Source organism: Hemiscyllium ocellatum, chromosome 17 (assembly GCF_020745735.1).
Source record: "Hemiscyllium ocellatum isolate sHemOce1 chromosome 17, sHemOce1.pat.X.cur, whole genome shotgun sequence".
NCBI classification, from domain to species: domain Eukaryota; kingdom Metazoa; phylum Chordata; class Chondrichthyes; order Orectolobiformes; family Hemiscylliidae; genus Hemiscyllium; species Hemiscyllium ocellatum.
Genome location: NC_083417.1, coordinates 66,455,340 through 66,478,158, shown reverse-complemented (window position 1 = coordinate 66,478,158; position 22,819 = coordinate 66,455,340).

Below are 22,819 nucleotides of genomic sequence, written 5' to 3'. Positions count from 1 at the left end.
GAGAGGTATAATAGTTATACCTCGCTATTTACCTCCTCGCTGATAGTGAGGTATAATAGTTATACCTCGCTATTTACCTCCTACCTGATAGTGAGGTATAATAGTTATACCTCGCTATTTACCTCCTCGCTGATAGTGAGGTATAATAGTTATACCTCGCTATTTACCTCCTTCCTGATAGTGAGGTATAATAGTTATACCTCGCTATTTACCTCCTTCCTGATAGTGAGGTATAATAGCGAGGTATAACTATTATACCTCACTATCAGCAAGGAGGTAAATAGCGAGGTATAACTATTATACCTCTCTATCAGCGGGGAGGTAAATAGCGAGGTATAACTATTATACCTCACTCTCAGTGGGGCGGTAAATAGTGAGGTATAAGGGCGGCACGGTGGCACAGTGGTTAGCACTGCGGCCTCACAGTGCCAGAGACCTGGGTTCAATTCCCGCCTCAGGCGACTGACTGTGTGGAGCTTGCACGTTCTCCCCGTGTCTGCGTGGGTTTCCTCCGGGTGCTCCGGTTTCCTCCCACAGTCCAAAGATGTGCGGGTCAGGTGAATTGGCCATGCTAAATTGCCCATAGTGTTAGGTAAGGGGTATATGTAGGGGTATGGGTGGGTTGCGCTTCGGCGGGTCGGTGTGGACTTGTTGGGCCGAAGGGCCTGTTTCCACACTGTAGGGAATCTAATCTAATCTAATAGTTATATCTCGCTATTTACCTCCTCGCTGATAGTGAGGTATAATAGTTATACCTCGCTATTTACCTCCTCCCTGATAGTGAGGTATAATAGTTATATCTCGCTATTTACCACCTCGCTGATAGTGAGGTATAATAGTTATACCTCGCTATTTACCTGCCCGCTGATAGTGAGATATAATAGTTATACCTCGCTATTTACCTGCCCGCTGATAGTGAGATATAATAGTTACACCTCGCGATTTACCTGCCCGCTGATAGTGAGGTATAATAGTTACAGCTCGTTATTTACCTCCCCGTTGATAGTGAGGGATAATAGTTATACCTCGCTATTTACCTCCTCGATGATAGTGTGGGATAATAGTTATACCTCGCTATTTACCTCTTCGCTGATAGTGAGGTATAATAGTTATACCTCACTATTTACCGCCCCACTGAGAGTGAGGTATAATAGTTATACCTCGCTATTTACCTCCTCGCTGATAGTGAGGTATAATAGTTATACCTCGCTATTTACCTCCTTCCTGATAGTGAGGTATAATAGTTATACCTCGCTATTTACCTCCTTCCTGATAGTGAGGTATAATAGTTATATCTCGCTATTTACCTCCTCGCTGATAGTAAGGTATAATAGTTACACCTCGTTATTTACCTCCTCGCTCATAGTGAGGTATAATAGTAATACCTCGCTATATATCTCCTCACTGATAGTGAGGTATAATAGTTACACCTCGTTATTTACCTCCTCCCTGATAGTGAGGTATAATAGTTATACCTCGCTATTTACCTCCTCGGTGATAGTGTGGTATAATAGTTATACCTCGCTATTTACCTCCTCGCTGATAGTGAGGTATAATAGTTACACCTCGCTGTTTACCTACTTGCTGATAGTGAGGTATAATAGTTATACCTCGCTACTTACCTCCCAGCTGATAGTGAGGTATAATAGTAATACCTCGCTATATATCTCCTCACTGATAGTGAGGTATAATAGTTATACCTCGCTATTTACTTCCTCGCTGATAGTGAGGTATAATAGTTATACCTCGCTATTTACCTGCCCGCTGATAGTGAGGTATAATAGTTAGAGCTCGTTATTTACCTCCCCGCTGATAGTGAGGGATAATAGTTATACCTCGCTATTTACCTCCTCGCTGATAGTGAGGTTTAATTGATATACCTCGCTATTTACCTCCTCGCTGATAGTGAGGTATAATAGTTATACCTCGCTATTTACCTCCTCGCTGATAGTGAGGTATAATAGTTATACCTCGCAATTTCCCTCCTCGCTGATAGTGAGGTATAATAGTTATACCTCGCTATTTACTTCCTCGCTGATAGAAACGAATAATAGTTATACCTCGCTATTTACCTCCTCGCTGATAGTGAGGTATAATTGTTATACATCGCTATTTACCTCCTCGCTGATATTGAGGTATAATAGTTATACCTCGCTATTTACCTCCTCGCTGATCGTGAGGTATAATAGTTATACCTGGCTATTTACCTCCTCGCTGATAGTGAGGTATAATAGTTATACCTCGCTATTTACCTCCCCGCTGATAGTCTTGTACAATAGATATACCTCGCAATTTACCTCCTCCCTGATAGCGAGGTATAATAGTTATACCTCGCTATTTACCTCCTCCCTGATAGTGAGGATTAATAGTTATACCTCGCTACTTACCTCCTCCCTGATAGTGAGGTATAATAGTTATACCTCGCTATTTACCTCCTCGCTGATAGTGAGGTATAATAGTTAAACCTCTCTATTTACCTCCTCGCTGATAGTAACGTATAATAGTTTTACCTCGCTATTAACCTCCACGCTGATAGTGAGGTATAATAGTTATACCTCGCTATTTACCTCCTCGCTGATAGTGAGGTATAATAGTTATACCTCACTATTTACCGCCCCACTGAGAGTGAGGTATAATAGTTATACCTCGCTATTTACCTCCCCGCTGATAGACAGGTATAATAGTTATATCTCGCTATTTACCTCCTCGCTGATAGTGAGGTATAATAGTTATACCTCGCTATTTACCTCCCCGCTGATAGTGATGTATAATAGTTATACCTCGCTATTTACCTCCTCGGTGATAGAGAGGTATAATAGTTATACCTCGCTATTTACCTCCTCGCTGATAGTGAGGTATAATAGTTATACCTCGCTATTTACCTCCTCGCTGATAGTGAGGTATAATAGTTATACCTCGCTATTTACCTCCTCGTTGATAGTGAGGAATAATATTGATAACTCGCTATTTACCTCCCTGCTGATAGTGAGGTATAATAGTTATACCTCGCTATTTACCTGCCCGCTGATAGTGAGGTATAATAGTTATACCTCGTTATTTACCTCCTCGCTGATAATGACGTATTATAGTTATACCTCGCTATTTACCTCCTCGCTGATAGTAACGTATAAAAGTTATACCTCACTATTTACCTCCTCGCTGATAGTGAGGTATAATAGGTATACTTCGCTATTTACCTCCCCGCTGATAGTGAGGTATAATAGTTATACCTCGCTATTTACCTCCTCGCTGATAGTGAGGTATAATAGTTATACCTCGCAATTTCCCTCCTCGCTGACAGTGAGGTATAATAGTTATACCTCGCTATTTACCTCCTCGCTGATAGTGAGGTATAATAGTTATACCTCGCTATTTACCTCCTCGCTGATAGAGAGGTATAATAGTTATACCTCGCTATTTACCTCCTCGCTGATAGTGAGGTATAATAGTTATACCTCACTATTTACCTCCTCGCTGATAGTGAGGTATAATAGTTATACCTCGCTATTTACCTCCTCGCTGATTGTGAGGTATAATAGTTATACCTCGCTATTTACCTCCTCGCTGATAGAGAGGTATAATAGGTATACCTCGTTATTTACCTCCTCGCTGATAGTGAGGTACAATAGATATACCTCGCAATTTACCTCCTCCCTGATAGCGAGGTATAATAGTTATACCTCGCTATTTACCTCCTCGCTGATAGTGAGGATTAATAGTTATACCTCGCTACTTACCTCCTCCCTGATAGTGAGGTATAATAGTTATACCTCGCTATTTACCTCCTCGCTGATAGTGAGGTATAATAGTTAAACCTCTCTATTTACCTCCTCGCTGATAGTAACGTATAATAGTTTTACCTCGCTATTAACCTGCACGCTGATAGTGAGGTATAATAGTTATACCTCGCTATTTACCGCCCCACTGAGAGTGAGGTATAATAGTTATACCTCGCTATTTACCTCCCCGCTGATAGAGAGGTATAATAGTTATACCTCGCTATTTACCTCCTCGCTGATAGTGAGGTATAATAGTTATACCTCGCTATTTACCTACTCGCTGATAGTGAGGTATAATAGTTATACCTCGCTATTTACCTCCCCGCAGATAGTGACGTATAATAGTTATACCTCAATATTTACCTCCTCGCTGATAGTGAAGGATAATAGTTATACTTCGCTATTTACCTCCTCGTGGATAGTGGTATAATAGTTATACCTCGCTATTTACCTCCCCGCTGATAGTGACGTATAATAGTTATACCTCGCTAATTACCTCCCCGCTGATAGTGAGGTATACTAGTTATACGTTGCTATTTACCTCCACGCTGATAGTGAGGTATAATAGTTATACCTCGCTATTTACCTCCCCGCTGATAGTGATGTATAATAGTAATACCTCGTTATTTACCTCCTCGCTGATAATGACGTATTATAGTTATACCTCGCTATTTACTTACTCGCTGAAAGTGAGGTATAATAGTTATACCTCGCTATTTACCTCCTCGCTGATAGTGAGGTGTAATAGTTATACCTCGCTATTTACCTGCCCGCTGATAGTGAGGTATAATAGTTATACCTCGTAATTTACCTCCTCGCTGATAATGACGTATAGTAGTTATACCTCACTATTTACCTCCTCGCTGATAGTGAGGTATAATAGGTATACCTCGCTATTTACCTCCTCGCTGATAGTGAGGTGTAATAGTTATACCTCGCTATTTACCTCCCCGCTGATAGTGAGGTATAATAGGTATACCTCGCTATTTACCTCCTCGCTGATAGTGAGGTGTAATAGTTATACCTCGCTATTTACCTCCCCGCTGATAGTGAGGTATAATAGTTATACCTCGCTATTTACCTCGTCGCTGATAGTGAGGTATAATAGTTATACCTCGCTATTTACCTCCACCCTGATAGTAACGTATAATAGTTATACCTCGCTATTTACCTCCTCGCTGATAGTGAGGTATAATAGTTAAACCTCGCTATTAACCTCCTCACTGTTAGTGAGGTATAATAGTTATACCTCGCTATTTACTTCCTCGCTGATAGTGAGGTATAATAGTCATACCTCGCTATTTACCTCCTCGCTGATAGTGAGGTATAATAGTTAAACCTCGCTATTAACCTCCTCACTGATAGTGAGGTATAATAGTTATACCTCGCTATTTACTTCCTCGCTGATAGTGAGGTATAATAGTTATACCTCGCAATTTACCTCCTTCCTGATAGTGAGGTATAATAGTTATACCTCGCTATTTACCACTCCGCTGATTGTGAGGTATAATAGTTATACCTCGCTGTTTACCTGCTCGCTGATAGTGAGGTATAATAGTTATACCTCGCTATTTACCTCCCCGTTGATAGAGAGGCATAATAGTTATACCTCGCTATTTACCTCCTCCCTGATAGTAACGTATAATAGTTATACCTCGCTATTTATCTCCCCGCTGATTGTAACGTATAATAGTTATACCTCGCTATTTACCTCCTCGCTGATAGTGAAGGATAATAGTTATACTTCGCTATTTACCTCCTCGTGGATAGTGGTATAATAGTTATACCTCGCTATTTACCTCCTCGCTGATAGTGACGTATAATAGTTATACCTCGCTAATTACCTCCCCGCTGATAGTGAGGTATACTAGTTACACCTCACTATTTACCTCCTCGCTGATCGTGAGGTATAATAGTTATACGTTGCTATTTACCTCCACGCTGATAGTGAGGTATAATAGTTATACCTCGCTATTTACCTCCCCGCTGATAGTGAGGTATAATAGTTATACCTCGCTATTTACCTCCTCGTTGATAGTGAGGTATAATATTGATAACTCGCTATTTACCTCCCTGCTGATAGTGAGGTATAATAGATAAACCTCGCTATTAACCTCCTCACTGATAGTGAGGTATAATAGTTATACCTCGCTATTTACTTCCTCGCTGATAGTGAGGTATAATAGTTATACCTCGCTATTTACCTCCTCGCTGATTGAGACGTATAATAGTTATACCTCGCTATTTACCTCATCGCTGACAGTGAGGTATAACAGTTATACCTCGCTATTTACGGCCTCGCTGATAGTGAGGTATAAAAGTTGTACCTCACTATTTTTCTCCCCGCTGATAGTGAGGTATAATAGTTATACCTCGCTATTTACCTCCTCGCTGATTGAGAGGTATAATAGTTATACCTCGCTATTTATCTCATCGCTGATTGTGAGGTATAATAGTTATACCTCGCTGTTTACCTACTCGCTGATAGTGAGGTATAATAGTTATACCTCGCTATTTACCTCCCCGTTGATAGAGAGGTATAATAGTTATACCTCGCAATTTACCTCATCGCTGATTGTGAGGTATAATAGTTATACCTCGCTGTTTACCTACTTGCTGATAGTGAGGTATAATAGTTATACCTCGCTATTTACCTCTGCGTGGATAGTGGTATAATAGTTATACCTCGCTATTTACCTCCCCGCTGATAGTGAGGTATACTAGTTACACCTCACTATTTACCTCCTCGCTGATCGTGAGGTATAATAGTTATACGTTGCTATTTACCTCCACGCTGATAGTGAGGTATAATAGTTATACCTCGCTATTTACCTCCTCGGTGATAGTGAGGTATAATAGTTATACCTCGCTATTTACCTCATCGCTGATAGTGAGGTATAATAGTTGTACCTCGCTATTTTTCTCCCCGCTGATAGTGAGGTATAATAGTTATACCTCGCTATTTACCTCCTCGCTGATAGTGAGGGATAATAGTTATACCTCGCTATTTATCTCCCCGCTGATAGTGAGGTATAATATTTATACCTTGCTATTTTCCTCCCCTCTGATAGTGAGGTATAATCATTATACCTCGCTATTTACCTCCCCGCTGATAGTGAGATATAATAGTTATATCTCGCTATTTACCTCCTCGCTGACAGTAACGTATAATAGTTATACCTCGCTATTTACCTCCTCGCTGATAGTGTGGTATAATAGTTAAACCTCGCTATTTACCTCCTCGCTGATAGTGAGGTATAATAGTTATACCTCGCTATTTATCTCCTCCTTGATAGTGAGGTATAATAGTTAAACCTCGCTATTTACCTCCTCGCTGATCGTAACGTATAATAGTTAAACCTCGCTATTTACCTCCTCGCTGATCGTAACGTATAATAGTTAAACCTCGCTATTTACCTCCTCGCTGATAGTGAGGTATAATAGTTATACCTCGCTATTTATCTCCTCCTTGATAGTGAGGTATAATAGTTAAACCTCGCTATTTACCTCCTCGCTGATCGTAACGTATAATAGTTATACCTCGCTATTTACCTCCTCGCTGACAGTAACGTATAATAGTTATACCTCGCTATTTACCTCCTCGCTGATAGTGAGGTATAATAGTTATACCTCGCTATTTATCTCCTCCCTGATAGTGAGGTATAATAGTTAAACCTCTCTATTTACCTCCTCGCTGATAGTGAGGTATAATAGTTATACCTCGCTATTTACCTCCTCCCTGATGGTAACGTATAATAGTTATACCTCGCTATTTAGCTCCTCTCTGATAGTGAGGTTAATTGTTATACATCGCTATTTACCTCCCCGCTGATAGTGAGGTACAATAGTAATACCTCGCTATTTACCTCTCCGCTGATAGTGATGTATAATTGTTATACCACACTATTTTCCTCCTCGCTGATAGAGAGGTATAATAGTTATACCTCGCTATTTACCTCCTCACTGATAGTAACGTATAATAGTTGTACCTCGCTATTTACCTCCTCGCTGATAGTAACGTATAATAGTTGTACCTCGCTATTTACCTCCTCGCTGATAGTGAGGTATAATAGTTATACCTCGCTATTTACCTCCTCGCTGATAGTGTGGTATAATAGTTATACCTCGCTATTTACCTCCTCGCTGATAGTGAGGTATAATAGTTATACCTCGCTATTTACCTCCTCGCTGATAGTGAGGTATAATAGTTATACCTCGCTATTTACCTCCCCACTGATGGTGACGTTTAATAGTTATACCTCGCTAATTACCTCCCCGCTGATGGTGACGTATAATAGTTATACGTCGCTATTTTCCTCCTCCCTGATAGTGAGGTAAAGTAGTTGTACCTCGCAACTTACCTCCTCCCTGATAGTGAGGTATAATAGTTATACCTCGCTATTTACCTCCTAGCTAATAGTGAGGTAAAATAGTTATACCCCGCTATTTATCTCCTCGCTGATAGTGAGGTAAAATAGTTATACCTCGCTATTTACGTCCCGGCTTAATATGAGGGATAATAGTTATACCTCGCTATTTATCTCCTCGCTGATAGTGAGCTATAATAGTTATACCTCGCTATTTACCTCATCGCTGACAGTGAGGTATAACAGTTATACCTCGCTATTTACGGCCTCGCTGATAGTGAGGTATAAAAGTTGTACCTCACTATTTTTCTCCCCGCTGATAGTGAGGTATAATAGTTATACCTCGCTATTTACCTCCTCGCTGATTGAGAGGTATAATACTTATACCTCGCTATTTATCTCATCGCTGATTGTGAGGTATAATAGTTATACCTCGCTGTTTACCTACTCGCTGATAGAGAGGTATAATAGTTATACCTCGCAATTTACCTCATCGCTGATTGTGAGGTATAATAGTTATACCTCGCTGTTTACCTACTCGCTGATAGTGAGGTATAATAGTTATACCTCGCTATTTACCTCTGCGTGGATAGTGGTATAATAGTTATACCTCGCTATTTACCTCCCCGCTGATAGTGACGTATAATAGTTATACCTCGCTAATTACCTCCCCGCTGATAGTGAGGTATAATATTTATACCTTCGTATTTACCTCCCCTCTGATAGTGAGGTACAATAGTTATACCTCGCTATTTACCACCACGCTGATAGTGAGGTATATTGGTTATACCTCGCTGTTTACTGCCTCGCTGATAGTGAGGTATACTAGTTGTACCTCACTATTTTTCTCCCCGCTGATAGTGAGGTATAATAGTTATACCTCGTTATTTACCTCCTCGCTGATAGTGAGGTATAATAGTTATACCTCGCAATTTACCTCCTCGCTGATAGTGAGGTATAATAGTTATACCTCGCTATTTACCTCCCCTCTGATAGTGAGGTATAATCATTATACCTCGCTATTTACCTCCCCGCTGATAGTGAGGTATAATATTTATACCTCGCTATTTACCTCCCCTCTGATAGTGAGGTATAATAGTTATACCTCGCTATTTACCTCATCGCTGATAGTGAGGTATAATAGTTATACCTCGCTATTTACCTCCTCGTTGATAGTGAGGTATAATAGTTATACCTCGCTATTTACCTCCTCGTTGATAGTGAGGAATAATATTGATAACTCGCTATTTACCTCCCTGCTGATAGTGAGGTATAATAGTTATACCTCGCTATTTACCTCCTCGTTGATAGTGAGGAATAATAATGATAACTCGCTATTTACCTCCCTGCTGATAGTGAGGTATAATAGTTATACCTCGCTATTTACCTCCTCGCTGATAATGACGTATTATAGTTATACCTCGCTATTTACCTCCTCGCTGATAGTAACGTATAATAGTTATACCTCGCTATTTACCACCTCGCTGATAGTGAGGTATAATAGGTATACCTCGCAATTTACCTCCCCGCTGAAAGTGAGGTATAATAGTTATACCTCGCTATTTACCTCCCTGCTGATAGTGAGGTATAATAGGTATACCTCGCTATTTACCTCCTCGCTGATAGTGAGGTGTAATAGTTATACCTCGCTATTTACCTCCCCGCTGATAGTGAGGTATAATAGTAATACCTCGCTATTTACCTCCTCCCTGACAGTGAGGTATAATAGTTATACCTTGCTATTTACCTCCTCACTGATAGTGAGGTATAATAGTTATACCTCGATATTTACCTCCACGGTGATAGAGAGGTATAATAGTTATACCTCGCTATTTACCTCCTCGCTGATAGTAAGGTATAATAGTTATACCTTGCTATTTACCTCCTCCCTGATAGTAACGTATAATAGTTATACCTCGCTATTTACCTCCTCGCTGATAGTGAGGTATAATAGTTAAACCTCGCTATTAACCTCCTCACTGATAGTGAGGTATAATAGTTATACCTCGCTATTTACTTCCTCGCTGATAGTGAGGTATAATAGTTATACCTCGCTATTTACCTCCTCGCTGATAGTGAGGTATAATAGTTAAACCTCGCTATTTACGTCCCGGCTTAATATGAGGGATAATAGTTATACCTCGCTATTTATCTCCTCGCTGATAGTGAGCTATAATAGTTATACCTCGCTATTTACCTCATCGCTGACAGTGAGGTATAACAGTTATACCTCGCTATTTACGGCCTCGCTGATAGTGAGGTATAAAAGTTGTACCTCACTATTTTTCTCCCCGCTGATAGTGAGGTATAATAGTTATACCTCGCTATTTACCTCCTCGCTGATTGAGAGGTATAATACTTATACCTCGCTATTTATCTCATCGCTGATTGTGAGGTATAATAGTTATACCTCGCTGTTTACCTACTCGCTGATAGAGAGGTATAATAGTTATACCTCGCAATTTACCTCATCGCTGATTGTGAGGTATAATAGTTATACCTCGCTGTTTACCTACTCGCTGATAGTGAGGTATAATAGTTATACCTCGCTATTTACCTCTGCGTGGATAGTGGTATAATAGTTATACCTCGCTATTTACCTCCCCGCTGATAGTGACGTATAATAGTTATACCTCGCTAATTACCTCCCCGCTGATAGTGAGGTATAATATTTATACCTTCGTATTTACCTCCCCTCTGATAGTGAGGTACAATAGTTATACCTCGCTATTTACCACCACGCTGATAGTGAGGTATATTGGTTATACCTCGCTGTTTACTGCCTCGCTGATAGTGAGGTATAATAGTTGTACCTCACTATTTTTCTCCCCGCTGATAGTGAGGTATAATAGTTATACCTCGTTATTTACCTCCTCGCTGATAGTGAGGTATAATAGTTATACCTCGCAATTTACCTCCTCGCTGATAGTGAGGTATAATAGTTATACCTCGCTATTTACCTCCCCTCTGATAGTGAGGTATAATCATTATACCTCGCTATTTACCTCCCCGCTGATAGTGAGGTATAATATTTATACCTCGCTATTTACCTCCCCTCTGATAGTGAGGTATAATAGTTATACCTCGCTATTTACCTCATCGCTGATAGTGAGGTATAATAGTTATACCTCGCTATTTACCTCCTCGTTGATAGTGAGGTATAATAGTTATACCTCGCTATTTACCTCCTCGTTGATAGTGAGGAATAATATTGATAACTCGCTATTTACCTCCCTGCTGATAGTGAGGTATAATAGTTATACCTCGCTATTTACCTCCTCGTTGATAGTGAGGAATAATAATGATAACTCGCTATTTACCTCCCTGCTGATAGTGAGGTATAATAGTTATACCTCGCTATTTACCTCCTCGCTGATAATGACGTATTATAGTTATACCTCGCTATTTACCTCCTCGCTGATAGTAACGTATAATAGTTATACCTCGCTATTTACCTCCCTGCTGATAGTGAGGTATAATAGGTATACCTCGCTATTTACCTCCTCGCTGATAGTGAGGTGTAATAGTTATACCTCGCTATTTACCTCCCCGCTGATAGTGAGGTATAATAGTAATACCTCGCTATTTACCTCCTCCCTGACAGTGAGGTATAATAGTTATACCTTGCTATTTACCTCCTCACTGATAGTGATGTATAATAGTTATACCTCGATATTTACCTCCACGGTGATAGAGAGGTATAATAGTTATACCTCGCTATTTACCTCCTCGCTGATAGTAAGGTATAATAGTTATACCTTGCTATTTACCTCCTCCCTGATAGTAACGTATAATAGTTATACCTCGCTATTTACCTCCTCGCTGATAGTGAGGTATAATAGTTAAACCTCGCTATTAACCTCCTCACTGATAGTGAGGTATAATAGTTATACCTCGCTATTTACTTCCTCGCTGATAGTGAGGTATAATAGTTATACCTCGCTATTTACCTCCTCGCTGATAGTGAGGTATAATAGTTAAACCTCGCTATTAACCTCCTCACTGATAGTGAGGTATAATAGTTATACCTCGCTATTTACTTCCTCGCTGATAGTGAGGCATAATAGTTATACCTCGCAATTTACCTCCTTCCTGATAGTGAGGTATAATAGTTATACCTCGCTGTTTACCTACTCGCTGATAGTGAGGTATAATAGTTATACCTCGCTATTTACCTCCCCGTTGATAGAGAGGCATAATAGTTATACCTCGCTATTTACCTCCTCCCTGATAGTAACGTATAATAGTTATACCTCGCTATTTACCTCCTCGCTGATAGTGACGTATAATAGTTATACCTCGCTATTTACCTCCTCGCTGATAGTGAGGTATAATAGTTGTACCTCACTATTTTTCTCCGCGCTGATAGAGAGGTATAATAGTTATACCTCGCTATTTACCTCCTCGCTGATTGAGAGGTATAATAGTTATACCTCGCTATTTACCTCATCGCTGATAGTGAGGTATAATAGTTAAACCTCGCTATTAACCTCCTCACTGATAGTGAGGTATAATAGTTATACCTCGCTATTTACTTCCTCGCTGATAGTGAGGTATAATAGTTATACCTCGCTATTTACCTCCTCGCTGATAGTGAGGTATAATAGTTAAACCTCGCTATTAACCTCCTCACTGATAGTGAGGTATAATAGTTATACCTCGCTATTTACTTCCTCGCTGATAGTGAGGCATAATAGTTATACCTCGCAATTTACCTCCTTCCTGATAGTGAGGTATAATAGTTATACCTCGCTATTTACCACTCCGCTGATTGTGAGGTATAATAGTTATACCTCGCTGTTTACCTACTCGCTGATAGTGAGGTATAATAGTTATACCTCGCTATTTACCTCCCCGTTGATAGAGAGGCATAATAGTTATACCTCGCTATTTACCTCTTCCCTGATAGTAACGTATAATAGTTATACCTCGCTATTTACTTCCTCGCTGATAGTGACGTATAATAGTTATACCTCAATATTTACCTCCTCGCTGATAGTGAAGGATAATAGTTATACTTCGCTATTTACCTCCTCGTGGATAGTGGTATAATAGTTATACCTCGCTATTTACCTCCCCGCTGATAGTGACGGATAATAGTTATACCTCGCTAATTACCTCCCCGATGATAGTGAGGTATACTAGTTACACCTCACTATTTACCTCCTCGCTGATCGTGAGGTATAATAGTTATACGTTGCTATTTACCTCCACGCTGATAGTGAGGTATAATAGTTATACCTCGCTATTTACCTCCCCGCTGACAGTGAGGTATAACAGTTATACCTCGCTATTTACGGCCTCGCTGATAGTGAGGTATAATAGTTGTACCTCACTATTTTTCTCCGCGCTGATAGTGAGGTATAATAGTTATACCTTGCTGTTTACCTACTCGCTGATAGTGAGGTATAATAGTTATACCTCGCAATTTACCTCCTCGCTGATAGTGAGGTATAATAGTTATACCTCGCTATTTACCTCCCCTCTGATAGTGAGGTATAATCATTATACCTCGCTATTTACCTCCCCGCTGATAGTGAGGTATAATATTTATACCTCGCTATTTACCTCCCCTCTGATAGTGAGGTATAATAGTTATACCTCGCTATTTACCTCATCGCTGATAGTGAGGTATAATAGTTATACCTCGCTATTTACCTCCTCGTTGATAGTGAGGTATAATAGTTATACCTCGCTATTTACCTCCTCGTTGATAGTGAGGAATAATATTGATAACTCGCTATTTACCTCCCTGCTGATAGTGAGGTATAATAGTTATACCTCGCTATTTACCTCCTCGTTGATAGTGAGGAATAATAATGATAACTCGCTATTTACCTCCCTGCTGATAGTGAGGTATAATAGTTATACCTCGCTATTTACCTCCTCGCTGATAATGACGTATTATAGTTATACCTCGCTATTTACCTCCTCGCTGATAGTAACGTATAATAGTTATACCTCGCTATTTACCTCCCTGCTGATAGTGAGGTATAATAGGTATACCTCGCTATTTACCTCCTCGCTGATAGTGAGGTGTAATAGTTATACCTCGCTATTTACCTCCCCGCTGATAGTGAGGTATAATAGTAATACCTCGCTATTTACCTCCTCCCTGACAGTGAGGTATAATAGTTATACCTTGCTATTTACCTCCTCACTGATAGTGATGTATAATAGTTATACCTCGATATTTACCTCCACGGTGATAGAGAGGTATAATAGTTATACCTCGCTATTTACCTCCTCGCTGATAGTAAGGTATAATAGTTATACCTTGCTATTTACCTCCTCCCTGATAGTAACGTATAATAGTTATACCTCGCTATTTACCTCCTCGCTGATAGTGAGGTATAATAGTTAAACCTCGCTATTAACCTCCTCACTGATAGTGAGGTATAATAGTTATACCTCGCTATTTACTTCCTCGCTGATAGTGAGGTATAATAGTTATACCTCGCTATTTACCTCCTCGCTGATAGTGAGGTATAATAGTTAAACCTCGCTATTAACCTCCTCACTGATAGTGAGGTATAATAGTTATACCTCGCTATTTACTTCCTCGCTGATAGTGAGGCATAATAGTTATACCTCGCAATTTACCTCCTTCCTGATAGTGAGGTATAATAGTTATACCTCGCTGTTTACCTACTCGCTGATAGTGAGGTATAATAGTTATACCTCGCTATTTACCTCCCCGTTGATAGAGAGGCATAATAGTTATACCTCGCTATTTACCTCCTCCCTGATAGTAACGTATAATAGTTATACCTCGCTATTTACCTCCTCGCTGATAGTGACGTATAATAGTTATACCTCGCTATTTACCTCCTCGCTGATAGTGAGGTATAATAGTTGTACCTCACTATTTTTCTCCGCGCTGATAGAGAGGTATAATAGTTATACCTCGCTATTTACCTCCTCGCTGATTGAGAGGTATAATAGTTATACCTCGCTATTTACCTCATCGCTGATAGTGAGGTATAATAGTTAAACCTCGCTATTAACCTCCTCACTGATAGTGAGGTATAATAGTTATACCTCGCTATTTACTTCCTCGCTGATAGTGAGGTATAATAGTTATACCTCGCTATTTACCTCCTCGCTGATAGTGAGGTATAATAGTTAAACCTCGCTATTAACCTCCTCACTGATAGTGAGGTATAATAGTTATACCTCGCTATTTACTTCCTCGCTGATAGTGAGGCATAATAGTTATACCTCGCAATTTACCTCCTTCCTGATAGTGAGGTATAATAGTTATACCTCGCTATTTACCACTCCGCTGATTGTGAGGTATAATAGTTATACCTCGCTGTTTACCTACTCGCTGATAGTGAGGTATAATAGTTATACCTCGCTATTTACCTCCCCGTTGATAGAGAGGCATAATAGTTATACCTCGCTATTTACCTCTTCCCTGATAGTAACGTATAATAGTTATACCTCGCTATTTACTTCCTCGCTGATAGTGACGTATAATAGTTATACCTCAATATTTACCTCCTCGCTGATAGTGAAGGATAATAGTTATACTTCGCTATTTACCTCCTCGTGGATAGTGGTATAATAGTTATACCTCGCTATTTACCTCCCCGCTGATAGTGACGGATAATAGTTATACCTCGCTAATTACCTCCCCGATGATAGTGAGGTATACTAGTTACACCTCACTATTTACCTCCTCGCTGATCGTGAGGTATAATAGTTATACGTTGCTATTTACCTCCACGCTGATAGTGAGGTATAATAGTTATACCTCGCTATTTACCTCCCCGCTGACAGTGAGGTATAACAGTTATACCTCGCTATTTACGGCCTCGCTGATAGTGAGGTATAATAGTTGTACCTCACTATTTTTCTCCGCGCTGATAGTGAGGTATAATAGTTATACCTTGCTGTTTACCTACTCGCTGATAGTGAGGTATAATAGTTATACCTCGCTATTTACCTCCCCGTTGATAGTGAGGTATAATAGTTATACCTCGCTATTTACCTCCGCGTGGATAGTGGTATAATAGTTATACCTCGCTATTTACCTCCCCGCTGATATAGTGTCGTATAATAGTTATACCTCGCTAATTACCTCCCCGCTGATAGTGAGGTATACTAGTTACACCTCACTATTTACCTCATCGCTGATCGTGAGGTATAATAGTTATACGTTGCTATTTACCTCCACGCTGATAGTGAGGTATAATAGTTATACCTCGCTATTTACCTCCTCGGTGATAGAGAGGTATAATAGTTACACCTCGCTATTTACCTCATCGCTGATAGTGAGGTATAATAGTTGTACCTCGCTATTTTTCTCCCCGCTGTTAGTGAGGTATAATAGTTATACCTCGCTATTTACCTCCTCGCTGATAGTGAGGGATAATAGTTATACCTCGCTATTTATCTCCCCACTGATAGTGAGGTATAATATTTATACCTTGCTATTTTCCTCCCCTCTGATAGTGAGGTATAATCATTATACATCGCTATTTACCTCTCCGCTGATAGTGAGATATAATAGTTATACCTCGCCATTTACCTCCTCCCTGATAGTGAGGTATAATAGTTATACCTCGCTATTTACCTCCTCGCTGATAGTGAGATATAATAGTTATACCTCGCTATTTACCTCCTCCTTGATAGTGAGGTATAATAGTTAAACCTCGCTATTTACCTCCTCGCTGATCGTAACGTATAATAGTTATACCTCGCTATTTACCTCCTCGCTGATAGTGTGGTATAATAGTTATACCTCGCTATTTACCTCCTCGCTGACAGTAACATATAATAGTTATACCTCGCTATTTACCTCCTCGCTGATAGTGAGGTATAATAGTTATAGCTCGCTATTTATCTCCTCCCTGATAGTGAGGTATAATAGTTAAACCTCGCTATTTACCTCCTCGCTGATAGTGAGGTATGATAGTTATACCTCGCTATTTACCTCCTCCCTGATGGTAACCTATAATAGTTATACCTCACTATTTAGCTCCTCTCTGATAGTGAGGTTAATAGTTATACATCGCTATTTACCTCCCCACTGATAGTGATGTATAATTGTTATACCACACTATTTATCTCCTCGCTGATAGAGAGGTATAATAGTTATACCTCGCTATTTACCTCCTCACTGATAGTAACGTATAATAGTTGTACCTCGCTATTTACCTCCTCGCTGATAGTAACGTATAATAGTTGTACCTCGCTATTTACCTCCTCGCTGATAGTGAGGTATAATAGTTATACCTCGCTATTTACCTCCTCGCTGATAGTGTGGTATAATAGTTATACCTCGCTATTTACCTCCTCGCTGATAGTGAGGTATAATAGTTATACCTCGCTATTTACCTCCTCGCTGATAGTGAGGTACAATAGTTATACCTCGCTATTTACCTCCCCACTGATGGTGACGTATAATAGTTATACCTCGCTAATTACCTCCCCGCTGATGGTGACGTATAATAGTTATACGTCGCTATTTTCCTCCTCCCTGATAGTGAGGTAAAGTAGTTGTACCTCGCAACTTACCTCCTCCCTGATAGTGAGGTATAATAGTTATACCTATCTATTTACCTCCTCGCTGATAGTAACGCATAATAGTTATACCTCGCTATTTTCCTCCTCGCTGATAGTGAGGTATAATAGTTACACCTCGTTATTTACCTCCTCGCTGATAGTGAGGTATAATAGTTATACCTCGCTATTTACCTCCTAGCTGATAGTGAGGTAAAATAGTTATACCCCGCTATTTATCTCCTCGCTGATAGTGAGGTAAAATAGTTATACCTCGCTATTTACATCCCCGCTTAATATGAGGGATAATAGTTATTCCTCGCTATTTACCACCACGCTGATAGTGAGGTATAATAGTTATACCTCGCTGTTTACTGCCTCGCTGATAGTGAGGTATAATAGTTGTACCTCACTATTTGTCTCCCCGCTGATAGTGAGGTATAATAGTTATACCTCGCTATTTACCTCATCGCTGATAGTGAGGTATAATAGTTATACCTCGCAATTTACCTCCTCGCTGATAGTGAGGTATAATAGTTATACCTCGCTATTTACCTCCCCTCTGATAGTGAGGTATAATCATTATACCTCGCTATTTACCTCCCCGCTGATAGTGAGGTATAATATTTATACATCGCTATTTACCTCATCGCTGATAGTGAGGTATAATAGTTATACCTCGCTATTTACCTCCTCCCTGATAGTAACGTATAATAGTTATACCGCGCTTTTTACCTCCTCGCTGATAGAAACGTATAATAGTTATACCTCGCTATTTACCTCCTCGCTGATAGTGAGGTATAATAGTTATACCTCGCTATTTACCTCCTCGCTGATAGTGAGGTATAATAGTTATACCTCGCTATTTACCTCCTCGCTGATAGTGAGGTATAATAGTTATACCTCGCTATTTACCTCCTCGCTGATAGTGAGGTATAATAGTTATACCTCGCTATTTACCTCCTCGCTGATAGTGTGGTATAATAGTTAAACCTCGCTATTTACCTCCTCGCTGATAGTGAGGTATAATAGTTATACCTCGCTATTTATCTCCTCCCTGATAGTGAGGTATAATACTTAAACCTCGCTATTTACCTCCTCACTGATAGTGAGGTATAATAGTTATACCTCGCTATTTACCACCACGCTGATAGTGAGGTATAATAGTTATACCTCGCTGTTTACTGCCTCGCTGATAGTGAGGTATAATAGTTGTACCTCACTATTTTTCTCCCCGCTGATAGTGAGGTATAATAGTTATACCTCGCTATTTACCTCATCGCTGATAGTGAGGTATAATAGTTATACCTCGCAATTTACCTCCTCGCTGATAGTGAGGTATAATAGTTATACCTCGCTATTTACCTCCCCTCTGATAGTGAGGTATAATCATTATACCTCGCTATTTACCTCCCCGCTGATAGTGAGGTATAATATTTATACCTCGCTATTTACCTCATCGCTGATAGTGAGGTATAATAGTTATACCTCGCTATTTATCTCCTCCCTGATAGTGAGGTATAATAGTTAAACCTCGCTATTTACCTCCTCCCTGATAGCGAGGTAAAGTAGTTGTACCTCGCTACTTACCTCCTCCCTGATAGTGAGGTATAATAGTTATACCTCGCTATTTACCTCCTCCCTGATAGTAACGTATAATAGTTATACCACGCTATTTACCTCCTCTCTGATAGTGAGGTTAATAGTTATACATCGCTATTTACCTCCCCGCTGATAGTGAGGGATAATAGTTATACCTCGCTATTTATCTCCCCGCTGATAGTGAGGTATAATATTTATACCTTGCTATTTTCCTCCCCTCTGATAGTGAGGTATAATCATTAACCTCGCTATTTACCTCCCCGCTGATAGTGAGATATAATAGTTATACCTCGCTATTTACCTCCTCCCTGATAGTGAGGTATAATAGTTATACCTCGCTATTTACCTCCTCGCTGATAGTGAGGTATAATAGTTATACCTAGCTATTTACCTCATCGCTGATAGCGAGGTATAATAGTTATACCTCGCTATTTACCTCCTCGCTGATAGTGTGGTATAATAGTTAAACCTCGCTATTTACCTCCTCGCTGATAGTGAGGTATAATAGTTATACCTCGCTATTTATCTCCTCCTTGATAGTGAGGTATAATAGTTAAACCTCGCTATTTACCTCCTCGCTGATCGTAACGTATAATAGTTATACCTCGCTATTTACCTCCTCGCTGATAGTGTGGTATAATAGTTATACCTCGCTATTTACCTCCTCGCTGACAGTAACGTATAATAGTTATACCTCGCTATTTACCTCCTCGCTGATAGTGAGGTATAATAGTTATACCTCGCTATTTATCTCCTCCCTGATAGTGAGGTATAATAGTTAAACCTCGCTATTTACCTCCTCGCTGATAGTGAGGTATAATAGTTTTCCCTCGCTATTTACCTCCTCCCTGATGGTAACCTATAATAGTTATACCTCGCTATTTACCTCCCCGCTGATAGTGATGTATAATTGTTATACCACACTATTTTCCTCCTCGCTGATAGAGAGGTATAATAGTTATACCTCGCTATTTACCTCCTCACTGATAGTGTGGTATAATAGTTATACTTCGCTATTTAACTCCTCGCTGATAGTAACGTATAATAGTTGTACCTCGCTATTTACCTCCTCGCTGATAGTGAGGTATAATAGTTATACCTCGCTATTTACCTCCTCGCTGATAGTGTGGTATAATAGTTATACCTCGCTATTTACATCCTCGCTGATAGTGAGGTATAATAGTTATACCTCGCTATTTACCTCCTCGCTGATAGTGAGGTATAATAGTTATACCTCGCTATTTACCTCCCCACTGATGGTGACGTATAATAGTTATACCTCGCTAATTACCTCCCCGCTGATGGTGACGTATAATAGTTATACGTCGCTATTTTCCTCCTCCCTGATAGTGAGGTAAAGTAGTTGTACCTCGCAACTTACCTCCTCCCTGATAGTGAGGTATAATAGTTATACCTCGCTATTTACCTCCTCGCTGATAGTGAGGTATAATAGTTATACCTCGCTATTTACCTCCTCGCTGATAGTGAGGTATAATAGTTATACCTCGCTATTTACCTCCTCGCTGATAGTGAGGTATAATAGTTATACCTCGCTATTTACCTCCTCGCTGATAGTGTGGTATAATAGTTAAACCTCGCTATTTACCTCCTCGCTGATAGTGAGGTATAATAGTTATACCTCGCTATTTATCTCCTCCCTGATAGTGAGGTATAATACTTAAACCTCGCTATTTACCTCCTCACTGATAGTGAGGTATAATAGTTATACCTCGCTATTTACCACCACGCTGATAGTGAGGTATAATAGTTATACCTCGCTGTTTACTGCCTCGCTGATAGTGAGGTATAATAGTTGTACCTCACTATTTTTCTCCCCGCTGATAGTGAGGTATAATAGTTATACCTCGCTATTTACCTCATCGCTGATAGTGTGGTATAATAGTTAAACCTCGCTATTTACCTCCTCGCTGATAGTGAGGTATAATAGTTATACCTCGCTATTTATCTCCTCCTTGATAGTGAGGTATAATAGTTAAACCTCGCTATTTACCTCCTCGCTGATCGTAACGTATAATAGTTATACCTCGCTATTTACCTCCTCGCTGATAGTGTGGTATAATAGTTATACCTCGCTATTTACCTCCTCGCTGATAGTGAGGTATAATAGTTATACCTCGCTATTTACCTCCTCGCTGATAGTGAGGTATAATAGTTATACCTCGCTATTTATCTCCTCCCTGATAGTGAGGTATAATAGTTAAACCTCGCTATTTACCTCCTCGCTGATAGTGAGGTATAATAGTTTTCCCTCGCTATTTACCTCCTCCCTGATGGTAACCTATAATAGTTATACCTCGCTATTTAGCTCCTCTCTGATAGTGAGGTTAATAGTTATACATCGCTATTTACCTCCCCGCTGATAGTGAGGTACAATAGTAATACCTCGCTATTTACCTCCCCTCTGATAGTGAGGTATAATCATTATACCTCGCTATTTACCTCCCCGCTGATAGTGAGGTATAATATTTATACCTCGCTATTTACCTCATCGCTGATAGTGAGGTATAATAGTTATACCTCGCTATTTATCTCCTCCCTGATAGTGAGGTATAATAGTTAAACCTCGCTATTTACCTCCTCCCTGATAGCGAGGTAAAGTAGTTGTACCTCGCTACTTACCTCCTCCCTGATAGTGAGGTATAATAGTTATACCTCGCTATTTACCTCCTCCCTGATAGTAACGTATAATAGTTATACCACGCTATTTACCTCCTCTCTGATAGTGAGGTTAATAGTTATACATCGCTATTTACCTCCCCGCTGATAGTGAGGGATAATAGTTATACCTCGCTATTTATCTCCCCGCTGATAGTGAGGTATAATATTTATACCTTGCTATTTTCCTCCCCTCTGATAGTGAGGTATAATCATTAACCTCGCTATTTACCTCCCCGCTGATAGTGAGATATAATAGTTATACCTCGCTATTTACCTCCTCCCTGATAGTGAGGTATAATAGTTATACCTCGCTATTTACCTCCTCGCTGATAGTGAGGTATAATAGTTATACCTAGCTATTTACCTCATCGCTGATAGCGAGGTATAATAGTTATACCTCGCTATTTACCTCCTCGCTGATAGTGTGGTATAATAGTTAAACCTCGCTATTTACCTCCTCGCTGATAGTGAGGTATAATAGTTATACCTCGCTATTTATCTCCTCCTTGATAGTGAGGTATAATAGTTAAACCTCGCTATTTACCTCCTCGCTGATCGTAACGTATAATAGTTATACCTCGCTATTTACCTCCTCGCTGATAGTGTGGTATAATAGTTATACCTCGCTATTTACCTCCTCGCTGACAGTAACGTATAATAGTTATACCTCGCTATTTACCTCCTCGCTGATAGTGAGGTATAATAGTTATACCTCGCTATTTATCTCCTCCCTGATAGTGAGGTATAATAGTTAAACCTCGCTATTTACCTCCTCGCTGATAGTGAGGTATAATAGTTTTCCCTCGCTATTTACCTCCTCCCTGATGGTAACCTATAATAGTTATACCTCGCTATTTAGCTCCTCTCTGATAGTGAGGTTAA